General features: G+C 38.5%; 1 protein-coding gene across 2 annotated transcripts in view; it reads left to right on the forward strand.

Moving 5' to 3' along the window:
- Window positions 1-18,569, forward strand: part of KCNQ3 (potassium voltage-gated channel subfamily Q member 3) — a gene marked incomplete at both ends in the record, with an annotated part of 188,259 nt that overhangs the window by 137,578 nt on the left and 32,112 nt on the right. The window lies entirely within an intron of this gene.

Raw genomic sequence — 18,569 nt, forward strand, 5'->3', positions numbered from 1 at the left:
TAAAGTAATTCATATTCCAAGACTGTAACCTAGCTTCAGATTAAATAATATATTCTGCAAAGGAAATTACTACGTGTTAATAACACTGAGCACGTTTTTTTTTTTTTGTTTGTTTGTTTGCTGTTGTTGTTGTTTTTGTTTGGCTTTTTTTGTTTGTTTTTGTTTTTAAATTATTTTTATTGGGTTTTTTTTCTTCTTCTTTTTTTTTTTTTTTTCTTTTTTGGTATTAGTTTTGAGTACCAGCCACATATTTCTGGACTGTATTGACAAGATATTATACTGCTTTTAATTAAAGGTCTTTTCAGCATTTTGGTTCCTTGAAATTTCCAGTAGATACTGACAATGTAGTTGGTATACATTTGTACTTTCTGGAGTCTGTTTTTTAGCTGAAATCCAGATTTGTGCTGATGTTACTTGTATAACTCAGCAGCATTAGGAATGCTTTAGCATCACCTAAGAGAACTGTGAGTCCATCAGAGTGAATTTCTTGTGTTATTATTTATCCATGTCTAATAGAAGCTTTCTGACAGAAATATTCAAGTAAGGCAAGCAGAAATATTGTTCTCTTATGCCGTTTTTGGTTCTGCCTCTGTAGAGAGTCCCAGAATTACAGGAATCAAAGGTGCAGTGTGAGATTGTGTTGAGAAACCATTTACATGGTTACATCTCAGCTCTCCATCTGCAAAATTATATTACTGAGACATAGTTCTCTAGGAATGCATACAGACAGACATCAAATTTATAGCAGAAAGACATAAACATCATTTTAAGTGATGTGAGTCAAGGAGATTCTTTGAGTTATCTTGAATTGTGTCACCAATCTGATGTTCATAAAGCAGAAAAGTGTAACTGCAGGATTTTAGCATGTGTTATTAGCATTTTTCCTTGCAACTGCAGTTCTTCCTTTAGTTTTGTCATTGGTGGGCAAACCTTATAAAGGCGGGCAAGCTAACCTTTTGTCTCACATTCGTCAGCCTGTGGAAGGACCATGCAGAAGTTTGGTAGAGCTTCATCAGTAGTAGAGTTTAAAATTCTTTAAACATCGACATGCAGAGGAGGTGTTTCATTTTTACACCAATTGATCTAAAAATCACATTCATTTTGCACGTACACCTGACTTCTGACCATCTATAACTCTTCTATATTGTTTTTGTCTCTTCTGTCATTACATGCAAGGCTGTGGAAATGATAACCAACTTAGATTATACTTTTCACCTCAAATTTGTGCATTAGATTTACAGAAGATCACAGAATTGTAGTGGTTGGCACAGACCTCTAGAGATCATCAATTCCAAATGCCCCTTCTAAAGCAGGTCCCTACAACAGGTCACACAGGTGGACATCCAGATGGGTGTTTAATATCTCCAGAGAAGGAGACTCCACAATCATTCTGGCCTATCCTAGTGTTCTAACACTCTGACAGTTGTGAAGTTCTTCCTTGCATTAGTATGGAACTTCCTCTGTTCCAGTTTCTGCCCATTACCCCTTGCTCTATTGTTCTTCACCACCAAAAGAGCCCATTCCTTTCAACTTGACTCCTGAACTTTAAATATTTATCAACAGGATAGTTGCATAGTAGAGGAGGAGAAACACCTCCCTTAACCTGCTGGCCACACACATTTTCATGCATACCAGGATATCACTTACTTTTTTTGGCCACAAGGGCACACTGCTGGCTCGTGGACAATTTGTTGTCCATCAGAACACCCAGGACCTTCTCTGCATAGCTCGTCTCCAGCAGGTCATCCCCCCGACCTGTACTGGTGCACGTGCTTATTCCTCCCCTTGTGTAGAACTCCATCAGGTTCCTCTCCACCCAACTCTCCAGTCTGTCCAGGACTTGTTGAATGGTAGCACAGGCTTCCAGTGCTACCAGCATTGTATGATCAGCAAACTTGCTGAAGGTGGACTCTATCCTTTCATCCAGGTCATTGATGATGAATAAGACTGGAGCCAGCACTGACCCCTGGGGAACACCACCAGTTACAGGCCTCCAACCAGACTACGCCATTGAGCACAACACTCTGCCAGTCAGCTAGTTCTTAATCAACCTCAGTGTGCATCCATCTATCCCATGTTTTCTAAGTTTCACAGCAAGGATGTTGTGGGAGACAGTGTTAAAATGTATTGCTAAAAATCAAGGTACACAAAGCACGCAACATCCATTTCACTCCCTCCATTTAATATGATCGTGGAGAGATGCGGTAACAGAGATGCCTGACACATTCTGGCTTTAAGTAGTTTTCAGGTCTTCTTAGCAATTGGTTTTCGCATGTGCAACAAAGTGTTCTCCATGAGTGATAATTAGAGTTGAAGCCCAGGCTGAAGAACTGCCACCAATTCCCCCTTCATACTGCAAATATTGTTCAGAGTTTTGCTTTCATTGTGTAATTAGATCAAACAATTCACTTACATGTTTCTCTTTAACATTTCCTTGAAGGTGAATAGAAAGTTTTTGCTTCAGAAGTCATTTGCAATTTATTTTTCCTCAAAATGGTTCAGCTTTAAAAATAGTGCAGTTCCAATTCAGCGTTGATATTGATAGAAAAATTTATTCCATTAATCTGCTGTGGTGTGCCTTCCCCAACCCAATGAAATTATTCCCATTTTTCTTATTTACTGAATCACTGAATTATAAATGAAAATAAAGCCTTTTCTAATTGTGTGTGGCCAGTGGTCTCATTTATTCTCAGGCCATGGCAAAGACCTCCATTCGTAGCCAATTAATTTGATTCAGAGTTTCATTTAGTCAAAAGCATTCACAAGCCTCTCGTTTCCTTCCTTATGTTTAAGGTGAAACATTCTCCCTATTCTCTAAATGTCTATTACTTCCTAGAACAACTGCAGTGTATCAGTTGTTTTCATTTTGTTTTGTTTTTAAGAAAGAGTTAGACATGCCAGAGTAGAAGGAGAGGTGTGCGATTCCTTCTCCTACCAAGGGGCAATGAAGTATGAAGTTTTCATGCTTGTCTTTAAATGGTTTCGCAATTTTGCATTCTTAAGACAGTATATTTGAAAGTCTGCTCATCAGTGACTGAGTGAGAGAAGGAAGCTTGTCACTCATGATGGCTGATAATTCATTTGCCTGATCAAAATTAAGAATAACCTTTCACCTCCAGCTATACACAGCCATCATCCTTCTTGCCTTTTCAGTGAGTACCAATGAGAATTGCAGTCAGTTTGCACGTGACAAGCCAAAAATAACCTGTTAAAATCTAACTCCCCTTACAGGATTACATCCTAATGAGATCTGCAGCCCAGTGCAGTTCAGCTAATCAATGGGAGGTGAATCGTATGCTTTATTTTTTTTTAAAGAAAAATCTCAAACAGAAAAAATTGTGTTGTGAACAGGAAACAGTTTAAGGTGTTGTAATATATAGTACAGGTTGAATGGTTAACGTCTTCGTAGGATTAAAGCCCCGGGCCTTCACAACTGCCACAGTAAAATTCAGAACTAATTATTTTTTCTAATGCAACCTTTGTTAAATCCTGTCTACTTCCAAGCATACCTTATTGTTCCACCATGTTTCTCCTACTCTATACATGAAAAGTTTAGCATTAGCTGAAGGGCATCTCAATTTGCCATCTGTATTCCAAGCTATTACAATATGAAGTTTTTCTTTGCAGTTGTAAGATTTGTCTTTAAATTGTTCTTTAAGACTTCTTTCATTCAACACATTTAGCAGAGAAATAGGTATTCAGAATTCGTGGGGTGAAAATTCTTGAGCTGACAGCAGATAGATTGTGGGGAAAAATTAACAAGAGAAAATGAGGAAGAAAAGTAAGCAGCAGCTTTGAATGCCTGGAGTGCAGCGCATAGCAGCAGTATATTTGTGGCCATCTACTCCAAAGAGGGAACGCACTAGACATTAGAAGTGCTTAGGTCACTGAAACAAGAAGCTTTTTACATGGAAATATCTATGGGCTTTTCTGTGTGACTGTCATCATTTCTCTGTGCCACTGTCTTTTATCCCAGAACTTTTCATTTCTTCCTCTCTTGGGCTCATTCTTTGATCTTTCTCTGATCTTGCACTATTAAAGTCACTGAGAACTTTGCCTGCAATTTCTGTAAGCATATGATCAAGCTCTTACTTTCCTTTCATACTATTTCTTAAGTTTCCCAAATGTTTCTTTCTAGGCTTCATTCCCCAATGAACAGATGTCACTTCTGTCTCTCTCTCTCTCTTTTCATTTTCATTTCCTGGCTAAAGAGTAGAAACACTTCAGAAAAGCAGTGAATAATTTGATTTGTCTTCAAGCATTTGGGGAAAATTCTCTTTAAGGTAGAGGTGGTGATCAAGTTAGTTCAATTTTCCAGGTCTCATAAAGTTAACAAATCAACATCAGTAAGATATTTAGTTACCAGCAAATAAATTCAGATGCACATACGTAAGAACATACCCATAGATAAACCTGTCTGTAAGTAATTGGGTATTCATGTTAAAAATAATTAAATCCTTTTTGGTTGCTCACATCCAACCATGTCAACAACTCATGCAGTTAAAGCTGCAAATTACACCTTCCTGATGTTATAAAGCTGATTTATGAAGCAGATATATTCTGGAGTACTACCCATTGGCATGCTATCTACATGTAAAGAGGGAAGAACATTTCTGTAACACCGTCTATAAATATAGCAACCAACATACAGTCTGGCTCCAAAGTTACATTTGCTTTGAGGTTTTGAGCTTAAATCAGAACTAAAACTGACATAGAAGTTGTTATAATGATTGAATATTCTTTCTCAATTTAACATCTTCACAGCCCTATTTAATTTCCTGTAACATTTTTAGTTCGCATTAAAAATATTCTCCCTATTCATCATAAGATATTTTAATCCTGATAAAGGGGATGAGGAGAGGGTAGGATGGAGCTACCCATGTCTGCTTCCTCTGTTTAGTCCTTTACATTTGACACGTTGAGTTCCCACATCAATTTCTTACTGATGTCCTGGGAACCAACGAAAAATGCTGGGGCAGTGGAGCTGCAGGAGATGTAAGGAGGTGAAGCAAGGAAGCAGATGTGCATCATCTTGTGTTCATTTCAATGACATGACCACTGCATTTGCTGGAGTTAAACCTCTAGAGAGGAGTTCCCTATAAAAACAGGGTTCTCCATTTCTTTAGGAAAGGCTATAAGGACTTCAGCCTCAGGCAATCACAGAAATCAGATGTTTTCTCCAGACAGAAATTGAGGCTATCTACTTATGCACAGTACAGTGACAAAGGCATTCTGTGATAAATCTGAAGCATTTTAAAAATACTTTTTTTTTATTTTGCCTTACTTAAGACAAGGAGTCTTAAGTATAATGTATATAAGGAACAATGAGACCTGTATCAATTGTTGCTATAGTAAAAAAAAAAATCCTAGATAAGCATGAAAACAAACAAACAAACAAACAAACAAACCCAGTGCCTTGTGCTACAGAAGAAAAGTAAAGAAAATATTCAGGTCTAAGCCAGCACTCACTGGCAGAGTGATATGAAAGTGATATCCCATCCTGATGCTAAATCTGGTGCTTGGTTTAAGTCAGCTCCTGCAGGGGCTCTGCATGGGCTCTCCTTCAGGTCTCCTTCAGCTCCTGCACCATGGTGTCCTCCATGGCTGTGTGTGGAGACCTGTTCCATATGGTTCAGGGGAACTTCTGCTCTGCACATAGAGCACCTCCTGCCTTCTTCTTGCCTTGGTGCCTGCGGGCTGTTTCTTTCTTATTTCTCACTCCTCTCTCTCTCTGAAGCTGCTAAGCAGCGTTCTTTTCCCTTCTTAAATTAATCTGCCCTCACAGAAGCAGAACCAAGCATCACTCATAAGCCATTTTGGAGCCAGATGGAACTGTCTGTTATTTAATGTGGAGCAGCTTTTGGGTTCTTCTCAAAAAGGGCACTCCACAGCCCCCACCCCATGCCAAAACCTTGTCCTGTAAACTTACTACACTGGCAGAAAATGTCTGACACAGTGTGCTGATATCTTACCAATTAAGAACATAATCTGAAACAATTGTTAGTGTGGACCCGTTCTATTTAGCTTGCTATAACATGAAAACTGGTGGAAGGCATCAGTCTCCCTTGATTTCAATCTGTTTTTCACTTTTGCTTCTTGGTTGTTTTTTTTTTTTTTTTTTTTTCTTTTATCATCTGTCTCACAAAGTTATTATCATTCTCTCACAAAAGTGAGACATCATCTGACCAACAGGAGTTGCTACCAAATCAACCTGTGAAGTTATTGCTGAACCTGGAGCATGTAACGTAAACCACACTTTTGGGATATGGTTTTGGATAATGGTAGGGCTAATGCAGTAATGAAGGATGAATGAACATTCATGTGCTCTGTTAACTAGGGAACTAATAAAAGCTGTGCCAGAAATTCCAAACAGGTACTTTTGGGAACTGAGGAAAAATGAGTATGTGACAATATCCTCCAGCATAAAAACTTCTTTGTATTAAAAACTGACAGAAAACATAAACACAGAGACATAAGCACTGAGACAAGTTAGAAGAATAAAACTAAATGTACAAAGTGATTGCTGCATTATTAAACTCAGCTGTCTCAGTTATCCAGATCCAAGGGAAAGGCTGTTCCTCCTCTTATGCACAGTGTGGCACAAACAGCATGAGCCATGTCTTACACAAAGAGAATGAATTGAAATTCTTGGCCCCCCAAAAATAACTCACATGCTCTTATATCCTTCTCACCTTCTGTGAATAAAAGAACACAGTGATCTTTGCAGGGAGAAGGAGGGATCACAAGTTCCCCCAAGAGCCCAAAGCATGAAATGTTTCTTAGGCCTCTCCATAACTTCAATAATGATGCATGAAGAACTTAATTATGTGCTTTCTATTATAGGCATGTTGAATTATTTGTGTTACATAAACAATATCCACAGCCACATTACAGCTGTTTACCATACACTTCAAGTAGGAACCTTGAGATACATCTAATAACCTTACAAGCAAGCTATGTGTAAGCGTGCTTATTTTGTTAATGTCACAGTGACTGAAATGGTGCTGGTAATTTAATGTGAAGTGCACACAACAAAAACCTTTCAAATTTTGTCCTTGTGAGTAATTAACTTTATCGTCAGATTTCCACAGCACTCTCTGAATGCAAACAATTTGCAAGCTTGTTGTTACCAGCTCTTATAATTTTACTGACTTGGGTGAGGACTGCAGTACTTGATTTCTTCTACTTCTCTCTAACTATAATATTACCCTCATAGAAGAAACTAAGCTTGTATTCTTTAGAAAGAATTGCTTTAATAGTTTTAATAGTTGTCTTGGCCATGGAAAAACACTAGAATGCACACTCCTAAGAGACAAAAATAAGAGAGGGGAAAAATATTTTTAAGAATTTCTCATTACCAATTTTTATTTAATCTCATGAGTTTTCAGTCTTGAGTTTGGGGAAATATTTGAGTGCCAAACATTATATGTCTGCTTATGTTGGTAATGTAGAGTATGAAAACGGGCCCTTTTTTCCCCCTGCTATTCAGTGTTGTGTTTAGATGTTTGTGCCTTGGAACCCAATGGAAAGCTACCTCTTCACTTTTACCCCTTTTTTATTATTCCCAACCTTGTGATAGAATGCTAAGTTTCATTCATGGCTTGTTATGAGAAATTGTGGGTGAGACCTATCTGACCCAGTCTCTTAGGGAACTTTCTTCCAGATGGAGAAACAGACACTTCTCACACACGTCATCTCATCCTAAAGCAAACACCTAAAATAGCCTAGGTGAGTCATGCTTCTAGGGTCTACAGTTTTCCCCACTGCTTTAAATGGAGCCAGACACACTGAGATTGCAGTGGTGATGTCTGCTGTAGGCTGAGATGAATCCCAGCCTATGTTCCAAGTGCATCTGATTTTTATTGAATCAAAATGCAAGCAAAAACCTTAAATGGCAAAAGGGAAAGCTGAGCTCTAGCATTCATTGAAGCCAATGAAAATTCTCACACTGATTTAAAGGCAATTTGATCTTCGATAGAGAAATATTGTCCAGTTTATTCCTAAACTTTCATTTTTTCTTTAAATTTTAGTTTATTCTGAAACTTTCATTATTTTGTTTTTGTTTGAACTACGGACTGCTCTGAGTAAAGAGCAAACTTCTGAGCCCCTGCAGGACTGTGTTGCTGGTAAGCAGTTTATCCATGTGTGATCAGAGCTCTGAGATAATGGAGGGACTGTTTGATTCATTCATTACATCTTCCACCCAGGAAAGATTTATTCCTAGTGCTCACTTACTAATGATTTATTTTGTCATGCAAATCTTGACCCCATCCCTGGAGGTGCCCTGGTGGAAGGAAGAAAATCTGGCTTCCCATAATCTTTAGAAGTCTTTGTCTGATACCACTGTTGTCAATAAAAAAGCCCAGACCTGACACTGATCCATCTGCATCATTCTTAGTGTTATGGTGACAACTGTTTAGGCTCAGCAAAAGGGAAAAGCTATGTATGTTTGATGAAAACTCCCTCTGTCATCTCAATAGTTGGAACCAGCAGAGACCTTGTAAGCTGTGAGCATAACATCAGCATTGCTGCTTTCTTCTTCAGGCTTTTGCTTTTGTTCACCTACACAAGATGAGATTCAGCTTCTGATTAAGATATTACATTTGGGCATCCAAATATTTGTGTGCATAAATGTGAGTTAAATATCTACAGTCCTAGTAAATATAAATAGTTACTGGAGTCAGTGGAACTCAGTGGTTCAGCTCACTGAATCAACTCTATTGGCTTGTGGTGGTCAAATCTGTTGCTCTCTACCAGAAAATGAATTTAATTCTCCAGTCTTACACATTCATTATAACATTGACATTCCAGCCCTCTCTACATTGATCCCACAACAGAAGGAGGTGGGAAAGTTTGCATTAGGAACAGGAATTTCTAATCCCATAGATATTGAATAAGAATAGGAAAACTATGTCAAGGCTGTGACAGACTGTGCCCAACATTCCCCTTTACAGAGGACCTTCCTTCAGTTAAACCAGCTGTTCCATTTAAGAGGGAACTGAATGAAGATTCGTCTTTGAAGATATAAACATATGAATTTCAGTAGAGCTGCTTGGTACAGACATAACTGCTTTGCTAGATTGAATTCTGCATGCAGAACTTCTCATTACAGCAAATTGGGTTTTATTTTTCTGAATGTATTTATGTATGCTGAATTCTGTTCTGTTTCAGATGGCTTCACTAAATAGAGCTCTTTTTTCAGAGAAAAACAAATAAAAATGTTCCCTTCCATATTGCCATTTTTTTTATTCTGAAGGTTTGATAGGATTGTCTGTATTTGCAACTGTCAGGTTAAACAGGGTAATGTAATCTGAGACATTAACAAGTCAGTTGAGCAAAAGGGCCATCATATTTAACAGCATTGTTACAGATGCTGGTGAAACACTTCAGGAATAAAATTGGGCAGGTCTGGAAAAGGCTGATAACCTCCTCCAAAGACTTCAACTTTAGACTTCAAATGAAATATCACATGCTTACAGATGATCATTCTGAATTTTGAATGCTGATTAATTGCTTATGGTAATTACAAGCAGCAAAAATAGTTTAAAACAGCATCAAATTTACATAGGTACAAATACCATGTGCAATTGTTTGGTTTTATGTATCAGTAATGATGATAAAATGACCTCTATGGTGCTTATCCAGAGTTCACCTTCAGGAAGGACATGATTCATTTGCCATGCAAAACCAACTTATAATTTACTAATGAACATGAGCTAGAGGTGAAAACGAAGCACATATATCTCATCAGCTCTCTGTGCTTCAGCTGTTCCTATGTTGACCTTAGAGGTTGTGTTAACACTACAGGTTTTCAGTCCACTGGGAGTTGCATACACTTTAATGATTGCTTCTTTGGAGGTGAAGATCCTGTAGAAATACCACATGACACAGCCTCTGTAAGACCTTTACTGAATCACTTTAAAGTTATTGATAGACATTACCAACATATACTCATTAGTTCAAAGATGAAACATTGGAAAATCACAATTATGAAGGATTTGCCCCTAAGCAATTGAACATACCCTTCACATTTCTCTCTGGACCACATATCTTCCCATGCATTAAACCATCAAGACAGCAGCAGACATTTATAGTTGAATCCATTTATTATCCCTTCTTCTCAAGAAACTTTTTCAAAAAAATCTTTGCAGTGTTCATATAGAACTGGGAGAGAATGTATTTTGAAGTGTGGGTAGGCATTAAAAGGCATACAACCTATTACAGCAATTTGATTAGTATGCAGCTGGGTGACAAGGAATGGTTTCATTTCTGCACAGTAAGAAAGAGTATGGCCAGCTAGGGTTGGTGTTATTAGGAGACTATACTGCTCATGTTGACATCCACACAGCATTGCTCAATTCCAAGAGTCCAATCTTTGGCAGTGACCTGATGCTCTAAGCGGATATAATGGCTACCCCAAAAAGGAAGAGACTTCAATCCTGTGCACCCAGTGTACTATGAGAGAACTGCAGGGGATCTTTGGTGTGCGCACAGGGTTGGTAGATATGGAACAGAACCTATCAGGCACCCTATAGAGCCTCACAAGAGTGCTTCATAAGGATGTGCTGATAGAAGTCCATCCTTGCATGGGACTCTGAATGAGATAGGACACCTACACTGAAGTATTTACAAATGGCTACTATCATATGATATCTGAAAAATATGGAGACATCTTCAGTTATTCTGTGGAAAAAGATCTTCAAGAATATTCCTTTTTCAGTACTCTGTGGCCTTTCCTTTGCCTCCAGCTAATGCCTTTTATGGGGACCGGCAGAGGGCCAGAGCTGTGAAGCCTTGTTGCCCAATGGATCATCAGCCTGTTTATCTAAGCAGCATGAATTCTGATGTAAGAAAAGGCTTATATCAGCACCATCAATTCAGACTGGAATAAAAATTGGGCTTGATTTGTATTGAAGTTTGGTTATGGTTCTTATTTCTTCTGTATTAAGTTTTGAATCCAAAGTAAACATTTCTCCACAGCACCACCATTTGTTGGATCTGTAGCTGCTGTAACTTGAGTTTAGCCCTTGCATCTCAGCACAGATCCTTTTTTCTTTTTCTCTTTTCTCCCTGTGAATAAAGTGAGAACAGCTCATCTGCTAGCTCATCTGCACAATTTCACAATTTCCACAATTTAATAAATCATCTTCCCATTGATTGATATGGGCTTATTTCACAGTACCACAGATTTGTGAATTGAACATAGATTACAAATCAGTAGGGGAAAACTGATGTGCAGTGCTGTCACATAGAGTAAGATGCGGAGATGACTCTGCAATTTTCATTTATATAAAAATTAGAAAAAGCTCAAAAAGTCATTAAAAACAAAAGCAAAGCAACCAAACAAGCAAATAAACAAAAACCTACCACAGCACAGCAACAATATCGCCCATATTGGAAAACCCACTAAAATGTTACCTGGTCCGGGAGTGTACTGGCAATGTTTTTGTGGGATGAAAGTCATGTGTAGCCATGCTTCTTTTTCATACTTAGTTGCAAATCTTTAACCATGTAAGATTGTCCATTGGGAATGCTCTGATGTAACTTTTTTTCCTTGAATGACCTACTCCAGGAGAAAACTGAGCTCGCTGCATAAAGTGCTCATGTTCACACATTGAGCTGAGTGTGTGGTGAAGGTTGAGATGGCACAAAGAAGAGTTCAAATTAGAAATTGCTTTTTCGCTTGGTGACCTCACGTAACTGAAAGTGTTAGATTAGGTTGGAAGTATTGGCTTTATCTATAAAAGTATGCTCTTTTGCAGTGTATTTTCCAAAACAGAAAAAAAATATATACTGTCAGAGCTCCAAAAGGGTCAAAATAGAGGGTAAAGAGTAAAGATTCTCTTTTCACCTCACTCTAGGAATGAGGCTAGCTGCCAAATCACTCCCCTGTCTAGCAACGCTGTATTAGAGATTACAGAGGACATGCAGAATGGTATATTCTTGATGTTAGAAATTCACTCCCAGATATATTGCTTGTGGAGAAACATAATATATTTGTCATAAGCATCTGTCAGAAAAGGGAATTTGGTCAAGTGAAAGAAAGGATGGGCAGATTGTTTTACTATTCATTTTCTTTTGCCCTCTACAGTCTTTTGATTTTCAGTGATATCAAGTGGGATGGCAGAAAATAGCACAGCAGTGTGTGCAATCAATGTAAATGACAGGACAGTGGGTTCAGAAGTTTCTCCACCAACATGTTATTTGAAGCTCAGTAAAAAATCACTGGATTTGTGAGGTACAGGTGCATGTCTGTGTGAGAAATGCTAACTCTTGGGTATCACAATTTGTTGCTTATGAAATCAATCTACTTGATCTTTATCTCTCTGGACACAGCAGCACTGATGAGGCTTAGAAAGGCACTTTCCTGCAAATTCCAGACCAAGATGTGTAACTGGTGACATGGATGATTTTGCTAATGCTGTTACCTCAGATTCTTTATATACTATAAATTCACTTTGTTACAGAAGACTGGGCACTTGATTGCTGAATTTTAGTCTGACGTTCAAATGTGTCACACTCCACAAAATTTAGTTAAAACCAATGTATAAATGTTGAAGTTTACCTTCAAGTAATTTCACAAAATTTGTTAATGTCATTTGGAGAATTTTTTAACCATTTCCGAAACTGATTTGATTTGCTGTTATGGCAGCTGGGGCTGGTGGGTAATGCAGTTTCGCTCTGTGGTGGTCCTGCTTTGCTGTGCTGCATGGCCTGCTATGCTTCATGCTCTGTGTATCTCAACTCAATTAGCAGCGTGCTGCTAGAGAGAGATAAGCCCATGGACAAGCATACTAGTTATGGCAGATGAAAGGCCCAAACAACAGTTCAGTTCAATGTCATTGCTTATTATAAAAATAGATTGTAAAGTCAGTAACAGAGCAATTCAGAATTTAGTTGCAACAGTCAGAGGCTTTTCCATCTTTATTCAATCCATAGGAAGACAGGAAATGTCTATCTCCTCGATAGCTAATGCTATTACTGCTTCCCCTCTTCTTCTGCAATCTACCCCACGTCACTCATGTGTTAAGATACCTCGGCTTTTTCCTGTACCCTACGTATGCTAGAGCTTTCTGACATCTATAATACTTGTCTCTAAGACAGTACAAGATAGTAATGGGTTTTTGGTGGATGACTCTTGTTTTCCAAGCTGAGAACGATCTGACAGGATTTTCTTCGGCTTTCCATTTTGCTCTTGTGCACAATGTGACAATCCAGTGTTCTGAAATATCTTATAGAGCAGAAGATCCACAGCAGTGGTGTTCATTGTATCTGACATTGCTGACCCAGAGTATTTTGTATCAGCATGCTAGACTCTTTAAGGAAGCTGTCAAAGGTGATTAAAAAAGGGTGAATTAAAGTGGTGCATTATAGCAAAATGTTTTATCAGTGCACTGGAAGAAAAGGCAACAAGAGGATGAGCCCTTAACCAGACTTTTTTGCTTGTATGTGGAGGAAAGAAGTAACTATCTGATTTACGAGTTGTTCTTTAGAGTCTTGAGTGCATTGCTACAAAGCACAACTTTCCTTTCCTAGATTTTCCTTTTTAAAAGCTTTCCAAGCTTAGGGAAACTGCAATAAGGCTTATTCAAAGGAATTCCCGCCAGTGTAGAACCCATTTCACAAAAGAGTATTTTGGTATGAGTATGACTCAATCTTCTACCAATAAATAGTTCCCACTTCTGTTACCAATGGATTGATGTCATTCTGATCTACCACATCATTGCTGGATCTGCTAGCCTGTCACTAAGAGTAAGAACCCATTGGGGATTTCTCCTTACTTCCTCCAGGATTTCTTCTAGCTTCAAGTGGAGATTCTTCCTCTCTCTGCTATTGAAGTGGAACAAGAGTGCAGTTTGGCTTGTTTAATGTGGTATTTTTACTGTGCTCTTGCTGTATGGTGGCATTGGGCCAGGGATTCAAGCAGAGAGCTGTGAACATGTGTGTGTATTTAGCAGAATTTGTGGACACAGAGAAAGAGAGGTGCAAGAGGTACAAGAAATAAAATATTAAATAGTGTATGTTTTGAGCCCCGAGAAAGTGAGGTATGCATTCCCTTCTCTCTAAAGAGTTGTTCTTAAATATTTGGTAAATACTTTTTTTTTTTTCTTTTTAAATATTAAATATCCCAACTCAAGCCTCTTATTAGCAACCATAAAACGATCAGTGCAAGATACTGCAGATGTACTGTGAAAACTGAAATTTGGATGCAGAGAAAAAGATGGTGGGTGGGAATAAGGAGCAACTGAAAGAAGTGTGAGAAAAGATCCAATTTTAATCTTTATGGGTCAAAGCCAATAATTGAAAGAAAAAAGACTGTTCCAATATGAAGTTTGGGGATGCTTGTGAAAACCTGACACCCTGATTTTAAGACCATATTTTATTGAGAACTGAACATCAAAACAATTAAGTAAAACTCCATCATATTTTCCAAACTTAATCTTAGATAAATCTATTAGCATTTACCAGGTGGTAGAACAGAATTAAGCTAGATTGCAGTCATAGAATCATAGAATGGCCTGGGTTAAAAAGGACCACAATGATCATCATCATCTAGTTTCAACCCCCTGTTATGTGCAGGGTTGCCAATCACCAGACCAGGCTGCCCAGAGCCACATCCAGCCTGACCTTTAATGCCTCCAGGGATGTGGCATCCACAACCTCTTTCTTGGACAACCTGTTCCAGTGCCTCACCACCCTCTGTGTGAAAAACTTCCTCCTAATATCTAACCTAAACCTCCCTGTCTCAGTTTAAAACCATTCCCCCTTGTCCTGTCACTATCCACCCTCATAAACAGCCATTCCCTCTCGTGTTTATATGCTCCCTATATGCAAGTTTTAAGGAAAACAAGAAAGGACCAAATGAAGTTAAGCAGAAAAAATCTTAGATTCAATTGAAGATTTGTAGAGAGAGGAAATTCCATTGGAGTTGCAAGAAATGGCACTGCAGATTTGAGAGCCAATAAAAGTGTATGCACTATTGCACAAGAGGTGATACCTTAATAGTGTGTATGAATCTGTCCTGATCACACCTTGGATTGTGATCTGGACCAAATGTAGATGTGATGCCAAAGTTCCAACAAAAAATCCAAAAGATTTCAGAGAAACTTGGTCGTGTAAGAAGTGGGTTGGTAAAGCTGTTAGGCTAATTCTTTCAGTAGTAAAATCATATAAATATTTGTAATTAAATCCAAAATCAGGCTGAACATAAAGGGTGAAAATCAGCTGACTTATACGTTAAACAGTTTCATATAATAGAATAGAAATAGAATTGAATAAAAGTAAGGAAAGAGGAGAGGAGAGGAGAGGAGAGGAGAGGAGAGGAGAGGAGAGGAGAGGAGAGGAGAGGAGAGGAGAGGAGAGGAGAGGAGAGGAGAGGAGAGGAGAGGATATGGAGGGGACTTTCAGAATTCATTAAGTCCAACTGCCTGACTGTTTCAGGGCTGACTAACAGTTAAAGTAATAGGTATGGGGCATCAACCATCTCTCTAGGAAGCTTTTTCCACTGTTTGACCGCCACCTTTATATAGGAGCTAGTCATTACCAGATTTTCTTTCAGATACAGAGAACACATTGTCTGTTTAGGTGCTTCTTAACACCATGAGCTGTCTATTTCAAGATAACATGAGTTGTACACTAGGAGTGTATGTTCCTCTCTATTAACTTCAAGTCCACTTGAGGTATGTGATAGCAGATGTCCATAGTGAGTCCTAAAACACATCTCACTATAGGAGACAATACAATAGAAGATCAAGACTCCATCCATGTAACTGCTAGCTTAATTAAGTTGTGTGGTAGAAAAGAGCTATACAAAAATCAAACATACTGCATCTAAATGTATGCTCAAGAAAAGTTTTGCAGACAGATTGTGCTGTAAAGGCAAAGTTCTTCACACAGGACAAAAAAACTGCCAAAATGATAGCAGATGCAAACATTGTTTGACCTGCCTATGATGTTTCTGATCCTCATGACAGCTTTAGAAGAACTGCTATGTTTTGGAATAAGTTATAGGCAAATCACTATGTGATCTGCTCCTAAAATTCTACGGAAGAGGTGCTGAATGGAATACATGACAAGCACATATGTATAGAAAAAATGTAAAAGATCTCAGCTATATCAGCATCATTTTGGTTCATATGAAAGCAGATACAGAAGAAACATTTAAAGAATCTGAAACATTAAAATAAATCAGCAAAACAATCCGTGATGTTCATCCAGGAAGAATCCGTTTCATAACCTAGCATGATAATAAATTATTTTTTCTTTCCTGTAAGAAGTATGTATTCTTTTTGGAAGATTATTTTTAATACTCCAAAATAGTGTGATTTGAAAATCTGAATGTTAAATGTCATTCTAAATGGCAAGAACATTTATTACTTTGAATAGCATATTAGTTGTGACAGTGACAAAAGAACACTGCCATTTGGTGGTCTGTAAATTACACATCCATCAAAATAACCAAGCTTTTAGGAATAAAATAAATAGGTACAACTTACTGGGCCACGAAACATTACATGAAATGATAGCAAGGTTAATTTTTAAAAACCTAGGAGGTGAATTCAAATCCTTATTTGTCATATCTAAATTAGTCTAGAGGTACAGACTGACACCTGCTGAGACACTGTTGTCAAAAAGTCTGGGCTTCAGAGGACTCATTTGTTATAATTAAACCTTAATTTTTCTGCTGTTTCTTTCTTCTAACCTTTAATGCTATGTGTCTCTTGATAGCATCACTGTAACTTTGTGTAAATTTCAGATGCTCCCTCCGCTGATTCCCCAGGTCACTGTTTGCTTCTCCTCTCATCATCCCCTGTGGTTTCAGCACTCTGAGTCACCTGTTGCAATTTTATAGCCAGATTCAACCACTAGACCCACATTTCTGCCTCTGAAAGATGAGATTAGAGAACACAGGCTCAGGTTCTGTCATATTGCCATGGGACAGTACAGAGCAACAGTCAAATAAGTTCAAGTCTGATTGCTTAGTCACCATATGGGCAAGAAAATGGGTATAGGTGACACTCCTGATGAAAATATAATTGTTGTCTTTGCTAAGCAAAGGGGACTGATGAAAAAAATATGCTACCTTTGTAGCAGCTGCTATAGAAAGAGAACTTAAGAAGACTTCTGGGTTTTGTAAACACCCAGATCTAAAAGAAACAAAATAGGCTGCAGGGAAACTGGTGGGCTGCATAGCATGAACAGAGATTAAAATTCACAGAGTGCTCTGAACACAGTCATCATTTCAGATACTAAATGAGGATTGCTGAGATGTGATTTGATTAACTTGCAGCAGGTGTTTATCCTTTGGAAACAGGGTGGTAGAAGGAAATCTGATGCTTCCAAGATGGATTGCATTTACTTGTTGCAGCACAGGCTTTTCACCCAGATTACTGTCAAAGGAGCAGCCGGGCTCTGTGGAATGTGGGTTTTGGGGGAAATTGTGGTTTCTGCTCAGCAGTCAAACCTCAAAAGTCAATTTTCTGGATTGCATTCACATAATTCTTAAGGCTATCAGATCATGTTCCCTGCTGGGACTGAAATCATTCTTGGTAACTTACGATCTCCAGTCTCACCCTCCCACCCTCTTTTTCCTTTTCTGTCTTCCACAGTCTGTTATTTTTGCAGGTGGGCTCCTGCTTGGAGGAGCGTGGGCTGTGCTGCAGAGCAATTGAGCAAGAAGCACCCCTTGCCCATTCGTGCCAGTATTTATTTGGTTGTTAGTGAACAAGGAAAAGATTTTTCAATGCAGTAAGACTCATTTTCTTGCATATCAAGTACAGGAATATGATCACCTGAACACCACCTGCAATTTTTTTTTTTCACATGGAGGGAAAATAGGATTGAGCAGGATTCTTCTGGTCTGTGGAGTGCTGATACCCTCTAGTGGTAAAACTGCAAGCATTTTTAGGCTTCCGAGCTTCTGTCTTTTTGAACCAAAATCTGCACATTATCTTTATGTGACTGTGCACACTGTAATGTGAATTTATACCTTACGTTTAAGCAGCCGATAATGTAATTTCCTTGGACTGTTTTCAGTGTGATTCACCTTTCATTAAATCATTTAAATGGTACCTGTGTGCTACTGGATCACACAGTGTAAAGAAACAACTGCAATGGAAATCATCAGGTAGCTAAAGCCCAAGCTTTTAACTGAAGAATTAGTGATGGTGCCACTGTAGTGGCTGTAATTTGGTAAATCATAGTTAATTTATAGCTGGTTGAAGGAATCACATTGTCTTGGTTGAGTTGGCATCATTTTACTTGTGGAGGTGCAAGAACTGTAAGTCAGCTAGCGGGCTACTGGCTTTATGACTGCAAGATGGGGACAGCAAGTTATGGTGTGACAAAACCAGCTTGAGGGCATGGCAAGAACTTCACAAAGGTACTAAGTTAACTGCTTACTGTCTTGACTTGGCATGCACGTGGTTACAGGTTGATGGCAACAGACATGTTCTGGACCCAAAGACTGTTTCTTGTCAGCCACTTAACCCTTCCCCAGAGCATGTCTGGTGAGAGGGAGAAGGAGAAACTTGTCGATGAAATCCAGAATGAGTCAGCATGAGCAAATC

The sequence above is a fragment of the Tetrao urogallus genome, assembly GCF_951394365.1.
Source record: "Tetrao urogallus genome assembly, chromosome: 3".
Classification (NCBI taxonomy): Eukaryota; Metazoa; Chordata; class Aves; order Galliformes; family Phasianidae; genus Tetrao; species Tetrao urogallus.